This window comes from Triticum dicoccoides, chromosome 2A (assembly GCF_002162155.2).
Source record: "Triticum dicoccoides isolate Atlit2015 ecotype Zavitan chromosome 2A, WEW_v2.0, whole genome shotgun sequence".
Lineage (NCBI taxonomy): Eukaryota > Viridiplantae > Streptophyta > Magnoliopsida > Poales > Poaceae > Triticum > Triticum dicoccoides.
The window spans coordinates 505,831,279-505,840,689 of record NC_041382.1 but is presented as its reverse complement, the minus strand read 5'-3'; positions in this window follow the sequence as shown (position 1 = coordinate 505,840,689).

Genomic DNA, 9,411 nt, shown 5'->3' with positions numbered 1-9,411 from the left:
GCTGAGAAGCCTGACTATCTACCAAATCCTGCCGAGGCACAAGATCGTAGCTGAGGTAACAAGCTAAACGTCGAAGACCACGCGGAAATACTAGTGAGACTGAAGTCTCTCTGCAAAAACATAAAATAGGCAAACGTGAGTACAAATGTACCCAGCAAGACTTACATCAGAACTATCTACGTATGCATCATTATCAACAAAGGGGATGGTGGGGTTTAACTGCAGCAAGCCAGCTTTGACTCGGTGGCTATCCTGAACTACAACTGCAAGTAACTCTTTTGAGGTGGCGCACACGAGTCCACATATTCACCATATCAATACACCACTATGGATCCGCTCCCGTCTCCCTACGAGAACGCCATCCATAGCACTCACGCTTATCTTGCGCATTTTAAAGTATCCACTTTCACTTGTCTATGAACTGATATAAGCAACCCAGAAGTCCTTTACCGCGAACACGGCTATTCGAATAGATGATATTAACCCTGCAGGGGTGTACTTCTTCATACATGTTTCCACCACTTAGCGTCTGCACACGACATGTGCTCGGCAGACTTCAAGCGAAAGCCGACGTGGGTGTGGACCACGACCTACCTAAACACTCAAGTCTCTAGTCCAGGTTTATCGCCTATTCGGGTTCCATCCATGAGGAGATCCGGCCGGAGTTTCGCTCACAGCCCCAAACGATGTGAACAGGGTTCCGTGACACCAAACGGGCGCCCGGTATACCCGGCCACGTGCCTACCGCATCACAGCCCACCCCTACGGTCAGCGCTGTCCACGGCCTCCAGCATACTACAAACACCAGAAACTACTTGCAACTCCTGGACAGAGGACTAGGGTGAATAAGAAGTCGAGCGGGGTCATATTTCAGGGCCCAATGTATGGTAGTAGCTGAATCATGGATCACAAACACAGAACTCAGTTCCTGAGGACGGCTGAAATGAGACAACCCACCATGTACTCCTACATGGCCTCTCACCGCTACCTTTACCAAATCGTGTTCACACACTTAGCTCACACACAGTAGGACATGTTCACACGCCTCTGATTCATCCCCTGATGAATCAGACCTGACTCAACTCTAAGCAGTAGCAGGCATGACAAACAAGCATGAATGAGTAGGCACAACAGGGCTCAAACAATTCCTACTCATACTAGTGGGTTTCATCTATTTACTGTGGAATGACAGGTCATGCGAAGGATAAAGGGGTTCAGCTACCGCAGCAAGTAACAGATGAATCGATGTTGTCCTAATGCAGTAAAAGAGAGCAGGAGCGAGAGAGTGGGATTTTATCGGAATGAACAAGGGGTTTTGCTTGCCTGGCACTTCTGAAGATAACATTGAGTCTTCATCAGTGTCAACGATCACATCATCGGTATCACGTCTATCGAGAGGGGACAGATACCGGCAAATACAGAAAAACACGATCAATGCAATGCACAAAATGATGCATGCTATGACATGGCAATATGAATGTGTTTTGGGCTAATGCACCTAAAACCAGATTAAATGAAGTTGGTTTGAATCCAAGATTCAAATTCAAACTCCATATGTGGATATTTAAATGCCATTAGTATGATTTGTGCTAAACGGCATCTATAAGTTGTTCTAACATGCATGAAAATGGTACAGATGGATTCCTTGGATTTTTCTGATAATTTTTCATATATAATTTATTTCATTTGGAGTTACGGTTAATTTTCTATGATTTTTAGAAGTTTTAGGTATTTTCTGGAATTTCCTGAATATTTAGAATTAAAATAATTCCAGAAAATGAATTATGGCGTCAGCATTGCGTCACTATGACGTCAGCAGGTCAACAGACGCTGCTGGTGGTCAAACCTGACCAGTGGGGTCCACTGGTCAGTGACTGAGGCTGGTTAGTGTCAATGGCAGGTGGGGCCGGGTCAACAGACACGTCAGCAGGTCAATACTGACGTGTGGGGTCGGTCAACGTCCATGTCAGCGTGGTCAAAGCTGACGGGTGGGGCCCATGTGGTTAGTTAAACTAAACAGAAAAATACTAATCCTAATTAGGCGCAGGGGCCCACATGGCAGTGGCTCATAGGGTGATTAGCCCCTAATTAAGTGGCCACATCGGCGAATGACGCCGGCGACCACGGCGACGGCGAGACCTCGCCGGAGTTGCTCGGGACGGTGCTACAGCCCACGGCTGGTCGCGCTGAGGGCACCAAGAGGAAGCCCGTGCTCCCGCGCATCTAGGGGGACCCACGAGAGGGCGTGGGGTGGCCGGAGTTGAGCGCGGCATCGACCCCGGCGGCGGCCGGAGCTCGGGGGTTCGCGGGACCGGCGCTGCGGTGTGCAAACAAGATAGTGGTCGCGCTAGTTTTACTCTACGGGACGCAACGAGTGCAACGGACGCAGGCGTGGGACCATTTGGTCACCGGGGCTTCACCGGCGACGAGCCCGTGCGGCGGAGCGTCTCGGCTCCGGTGGAGGGAGCGGCTAGGGGGTGAATTAAGCAAAGAGGCATGGGGGAAACGATGCAGCGGCTCACCGCGGTTCTTCTGGTGCTGCTGGCGAGGCACGGGGTCCGGCGAATCGACGGAGGGGAGCTTCGGTGGCCGGCGACGGAACGGCGATGGTGGCGGCGTTGCAGGGCTTCCGGAGGGCCGTGGGTCGGTGGGGAGGAAGGAGGGGGTCGAGGCGGAGCTCCTTGGGGCGTCGGTGAGGCGTGGGGAGCACGGTGGCTGCGGCAATCGGCGTCGGTGGCGATGGGCTCCGCTCGGGCGCGTGCAGGGAGGGAAGCAGAGGAGGGAACGGGGTCCAGGGGAAGAGAGGGGAGGTGCAGGGGGCGAGGGGAAGTGCGTGGCGTCACCAGAGGGCTCGGGGAGGAAGCAGGAGGTGGCCAGAGCAGGGTGGAGGTGGCGCGCACGGCGGCGTCGCGGTGTCCGCGTCCTTCTGGCGAGGAGGAAGACGACAGGGGAGTAGCGGTGGCGGGCTGGGCCGTGCTGCTGGGCCAGGTGGGCTACCAGGTGAGCGCCAGGTAAGGTTTCTCTCCTCTCTTTTATTTCTATTCTGTTTTATATTTTTCTATTTCTGCAATTTGTTTTTGATTTGTTTTAAAATATCAAATCATTTTATAAAATCCTGGAAATAATTATGGGTACTTACTGAATTATTTCAGTGACCCTTATCAATTTCCAACATTTATTTGAGCATTTAAATTATTTATAGTATTTAAATGCCCAAAGTCAAATACAATATGATTTAATTCAAAAATCCAAAAATGACCTAAGAATAAAATCATCATTTTTGGCAGAGGTTTCCACCTTAACCAGAAATCATGAACTTTTCTTAGGAACCTTTTGGGTTTATTGAAAAGATTTTAATTCACCCTAGTTGAGTTGATTTAATGCTAGGGTTTGAACATCCCCATTTCAATCTTAGGCAAAATTTAAACATGATGCAAACATGAAGCTAGCCTAGAGCACTACCAGCAGCTAGGGATGTGACAATCAAGCCCCTGACGAAAGGATCCAGAGTGAGGCCTAGGCCTCGGGGGAAGTGGGAGACGAACACAACGTTCTCATTGGGTTCGGGAGTAGGGACGACCATCCCTCGAGCGGGCAGCCGATGCGAAACCTCGGCGGTCAGATATCTGGCCTCCCTCAACTTCTTAGTGTCCTCCTCTGTAACAGAGGAGGGCATCCATCGGCCTTGAAGGCTGGATCCGGACATGGTTGAAGATCCGGAGCACCTGACATGGGCTTTGGGTGTTAGAACTCGAGGCGGGGGAAGGGTTTGATTGAGCACGGGAGGGAAAAAAGCGAAAACCTTGTCCCCTTATAAAGAGGGTGAATATCAAGCGTCCTCTCTGTAGCCGTTTAGGACTTACCTATAATCTAGGAGTCCTAGACACGGTTGGGTTACCCGCGAACCGCATTAATGAGAATCCCGTAATTAGGGGAACACGATCTCCGCTTCAGTAAGACGTGTCAAGAAACCGCCTCGCGTTATGTGCGGAGCTGATTAAGAGAAACGGTTCGAATAATCACCGCGCCATGGCGTAACGTCATGTTGCCAAAACAAGCTAGCGGATTAGATCTGCGAAAACATTATTCTCTCTGCGGTGGAATGTGGAACTTATTTTGCAGGGTCGGACACTATCCTCGTATTCAAATTCTTCTGTGATGTATTCGGAGAAGGAACCCGCCTTGCAATGCCGAAGACAACTGCGTGCCGGACTCATCGTCATTGAAGACTGGTTCAGGGGCTACTGAGGGAGTCCTGGATTAGGGGGTCTCCGGACAGCCAGACTATCTCCATTGGCCGGACTGATAGACTATGAAGATACAAGATTGAAGACTCCGTCTCGTGTCCGGATGGGACTCTACTTGGCGTGGAAGGCAAGCTAGGCAATACGTATATGGATATCTCCTCCTTTGTAACCGACCTTGTGTAACCCTAACCCTCTCCGGTGTCTATATAAACCGAAGGGTTTTAGTCCGTAGGACAACAATCACAACATACAATCATACCATAGGCTAGCTTCTAGGGTTTAGCCTCTCTGATCTCGTGGTAGATCTACTCTTGTAACACCCATATCTTCAATATTAATCAAGCAGGACGTAGGGTTTTACCTCCATCAAGAGGGCCCGAACCTGGGTAAAACTTCGTGTCCCTTGCCTCCTATTACCATTCGGCCTAGACACACAGTTCGGGACCCCCTACCCGAGACCCGCCGGTTTTGCCACCGACAATGACCGTGAAGGGATTGACAACCCCTTTATCGCGTTGGTTGCGAGGAGTTTATTTGTTTGTGTAGGTGCGAGGGACTCGTGCGTGGCCTCCTACTAGATTGATACCTTGGTTCTAAAAAACTGAGGGAAATACTTACGCTGCTCTGATGCATCACCCTTTCCTCTTCAAGGGAAAACCAACGCAGTGCTCAAGAGGTAGAAGAAGCACGTAGAGCAATTCTAACAAATCATAGCATAATTTTGGCTCTCCCAAATAGGTGTGTTCAGCAAGGATAGATGACACAAAAATCAAAACTCATATAACACGAGACGCTCCAAGCAAAACTCATGATATGTGACGAATAAAAATATAGCTCCAAGTAAAATACCGATGGTCGCTAGAAGAAAGAGGGGATGCCACTCGGGGCATCCCCAAGCTTAGTTGCGTGTTCCTCTTTGGATAATAACTTGGGGTTCCATGGGGAATCCCCAAGCTTAGTCTCTTCTTACTCATTATTCCTTCATCCATCGTGATCTCACCCAAAACTTGAAAACTTCAATCACACAAAACTCAACAAAACCTTCGTGAGATTCGTTAGTGTAACAAAGCAAATTACTACTCTAAGTATTGTTGCAAACCCATTCATATTTTAGTTTTGCATTATATCTACTATATTCCAACTTTACCATGGCTTATACCCTCCAATACAAACCATAGATTCATCAAAATAAGCACACAACGCAAAGAAAACATAATCTGTCAAAAACAGAATAGTCTGTAGCAATCTGAAAACTTCGAATGCTTATATAACTCCAAAAATTCTGAAAAGCCGGGGCAACATGGGCAATTTGTATATCAATCTTATGTGCAAAATTCAGGATTTTATCGCGCTTCTGTGAAAAATTAAAATTGTTTTACTAGGCGCAAAAGTTTCTATTTTTCAACAAGATCAAATCAACTATCACCCAACATGATCTCAAAGGCTTTGCTTGGCACAAACACTAACTAAAACATAAAAAACACAATCATAACGGTAGCATAATTGTGAAAACACTCAAGAACAGAAAGAAAAGTCAAAAATAAATTTTATTCATTGGGTTGCCTCACAACAAGCGCTATCGTTTTATGCCCCTAGCTAGGCATAATACATAGATCTAAGTGTTGTCATCTTTAGTTCCCAACTCCTCAATAAAACACTTAAAATTTTGCCAAGATTTAGCATAAAAATTTTCAATAACAATACTCCTAGGAACAAGTTTGAAAAATTCACTCTTGCAAATAGGGTCTTTTATCACTTTCGATAAAATCGGGGTGGATACTAATCATCTTAAGATCTTCTTTGTTACTATTAGAAGTCCCACCCTTGTTTTTAGTGACTCGAGTAATCTTTCCAAATTTTACGGGAGTTTTCTCAATAGTTTTAGCGAAGGAAAAATCCGTGCTTAGATTACTAAAAATTTCTTCCAACTTATCCATTCTAGCGGGGCTCTCCTCTATTCTCTCGCTGAATGAGGGCTCTTTTTCTTTTAGTACCTTAAGAACGTCCCCCGCTTTTGACCCAATCCTATTAGCAAGATTGTGCATCCTTTTATCTATTTTTTCAATATTTCTTCAGTGAGCATTTTCTTTTCAATCGCATCTAGCCTTTCCATAAAATGCTTGGGAGTTAAAGTTGTTTCATTAATCATAAAAGGTGGTGAACCCACAAGATTTCCCATAGCATTAAAAGCATCTAGAGAAGGACACATCAAGAAATTCCCACCAGTAATCGTATCAAGGACGAATCTATGCCAAGTAGTGATGCCCACATAAAACAACGAAGAAGAACAACGATAGATTGCTTACGAACAGATCTATTATGAGCATTGCAAATCCTATACCAAGCATCCTTTAAATTCTCCCCTCCCCTTTGTTTGAATTTAAGAACCTCGTCCTCGGGGTGCAGGCAATAGATGAAGAACTATCCATAATGATAAAAGGTGACAAACAAAATTGCACACAAAAACATATCTGACGAGAAAACGGCGAACGGAAAAGAGGGCGAATAAAACGGTACATTTTTGTGAAGTGGGGGAGATGAAAATGAGAGGCAAATGGCAAATAATGTAAATTGTAAGGAGATGAGATTTTTGATAAGGAACCTGATAGATGTTGATGATGTCTCCCCGGCAACGGCGCCAGAAATTCCTTTTGATGCGGCTTGAACTACGTCGATATTTCCCCCAAAGAGGAAGGGATGATGCAACACACCTACGGCAGGTATTTCCCTCAGTGATGAGACCAAGGTTATCGAACCAGTAGGAGAACCACACAACACTATGTAAACGGTACCTGCACACAAAGAACAAATACTTGCAACCCGACGTGTAAGAGGGGTTGTCAATCCCTCCCAGGTAAAAAGATAAATACATTTGTAGTAGATTGGATAAATAGATCTCGCGGAAACGCGAAATAAAATAAACAACAAAACAGTGCAGCAAGGTATTTTTGGATTTTTTGGATTAATAGATCAGAAAATAAAAGCGAATAAAAATAGATCTCAAAGGAAAATATGATAAAGAATAGACCCGGGGGCTGTAGATTTCACTAGTGGCTTCTCTCGAGAAAAATAGCATACGACGGGTAAACAAATTACTATTTGACAATTGATAGAACTTCAAATAATTATGATGATATCCAGGCAATGATCATTATATAGGCATCACGTCCAAGATTAGTAGACCGACTCCTGCCTGCATCTACTACTATTACTCCACACATCGGCCGCTATCCAACATGCATTTAGTGTATTAAGTTCATGGAGAAATGGAGTAATGCAATAAGAACAATGACATGATGTAGACAAGATCTATTCATATAGGAATAGACCCCATCTTGTTATCCTTAATAGCAACGATACATATGTGTCATGTCCCCTTCTGTCACTGGGATTGAGCACCATAAGATCGAACCCACCATAAAGCACCTCTTCCAATGGCAAGAAAAATTGATCTAGTTGGCCTAACTAAACCAAAGATTCGAATAAGAAATACGAGGCTATAAGCAATCATGCGTATAAGAGATCAAAACTCAAATAACTTTAAAATAGATCTGATCATAAACTCAAAGTTCATCGGATTCCAACAAACATACAGCAAAAAGAGTTACATCAAATAGATCTCCAAGAGACCATTGTATTAAGAATCACAAGAAAAAGAGAGAGAGGAAGCCATCTAGCTACTAACTACGGACCCGAAGGTCTACAATGAACTACTCACGCATCATTGGAGAGGCACCAATGAGGATGATGAACCCCTCCGTGATGGTGTCTAGATTGGATTTGTGGTTTCTAGAACTTGCGGCGGCTGGAATTGTGTTTCGTCGACTCCCCTAGGGTTTTTGGATTTTTGGGGTATTTATAGAGCAAAGAGGCGGTGCGGGAGGCCACCGAGGTGGGCACAACCAACCAGGGCGCGCCTGGCCCCCAGGCATGCCCAGGTGGGTTGTGCCCTCCTCGGGGCACCCCTCTAGTACTTCTTTGGCCCATCTTGTGTCTTCTGGTTCAGAAAAAATCTCCAAAAAGTTTCGCTGTGTTTGGACTCCGTTTGGTATTAATTTTCTGCGAAGTAAAGAAAAAAGCAAAAAACAACAACTGGCACTGGGCACTATGTCAATAGGTTAGTCCCAAAAATGATATAAAGTTGCTATAGAATGATTTTAAAATATCCAAGAATGATAATATAACATCATGGAACAATAAAAAATTTATAGATACGTTGGAGACGTATCACCCCTCCATCCCCTTCTCCATTTGTGAGAGAGCCATCAGAATGTGCCTACACTTCTACCATTCATCTTCTAAGAGAGAACCACCTACTCATGTGTTGAGATCAAGGCATTCCAATCAAACCATTTGAATCTTGATTTCTAGCCTCCCCGCCCCAAGTTGCTTTCCACTTCAATCCTTCTCCTACCAAAGCCAAATCTGTGAGAGAGTGATTGAGTATTGAGGAGACTATCTTTTGAAGCACAAGAGCAAGGAGTTCATCATCAACACACCATCTTTTTACCTTTTGGAGAGTGGTGTCTCCTAGATTGGTTAGGTGCCACTCGAGAGCCTCCAAGATCATGTGGAGTTGAACCAAGGAGTTTGTAAGGGCAAGGAGATCGCCTACTTCGTGAAGATCTACCCCGAGTGAGGCTAGTCCTTTGTGGACCCTTCGTGGATGGAGCCCTTTGTGGACTCACACAGTCGTTACCCTCCGTGGGTTTAAGTCTCCAATCAACGTGGACGTACAATAGCACCACCTATCGGAACCACGCCAAAAATCATCGTGTCTTCTTTGCTTTTGATTTCTCCGATCCCTTCTTTAGTTCATATGCAAAGTTTTTACTTTCCGCTGCACAACTCTTAGACTTGCATGTCTAGGGTGTTGCTTGACTTGGTAGAATTGTTAAAACTTGCCTACAACTAAAATTGGAAAAATAATAAGTTTTTATTTGGTCAAGTATTCTAATCACCCCCCATACTTTTGATCCTACAGTAGGGAATGCCGAACCAATTAAATTCTAGGAAGATACGTGGATCTAGGATAAGCCTCTTCCGGTTATGTACCCTAGTTATATAATATTGTTCCTCTTAGGGATGCCACTTTTTCTGTGATAATAGGAGTAGCGAACCCATGGGTAAACTTCGTAGGGCTCTCGTTAGTCCATATGTAGCG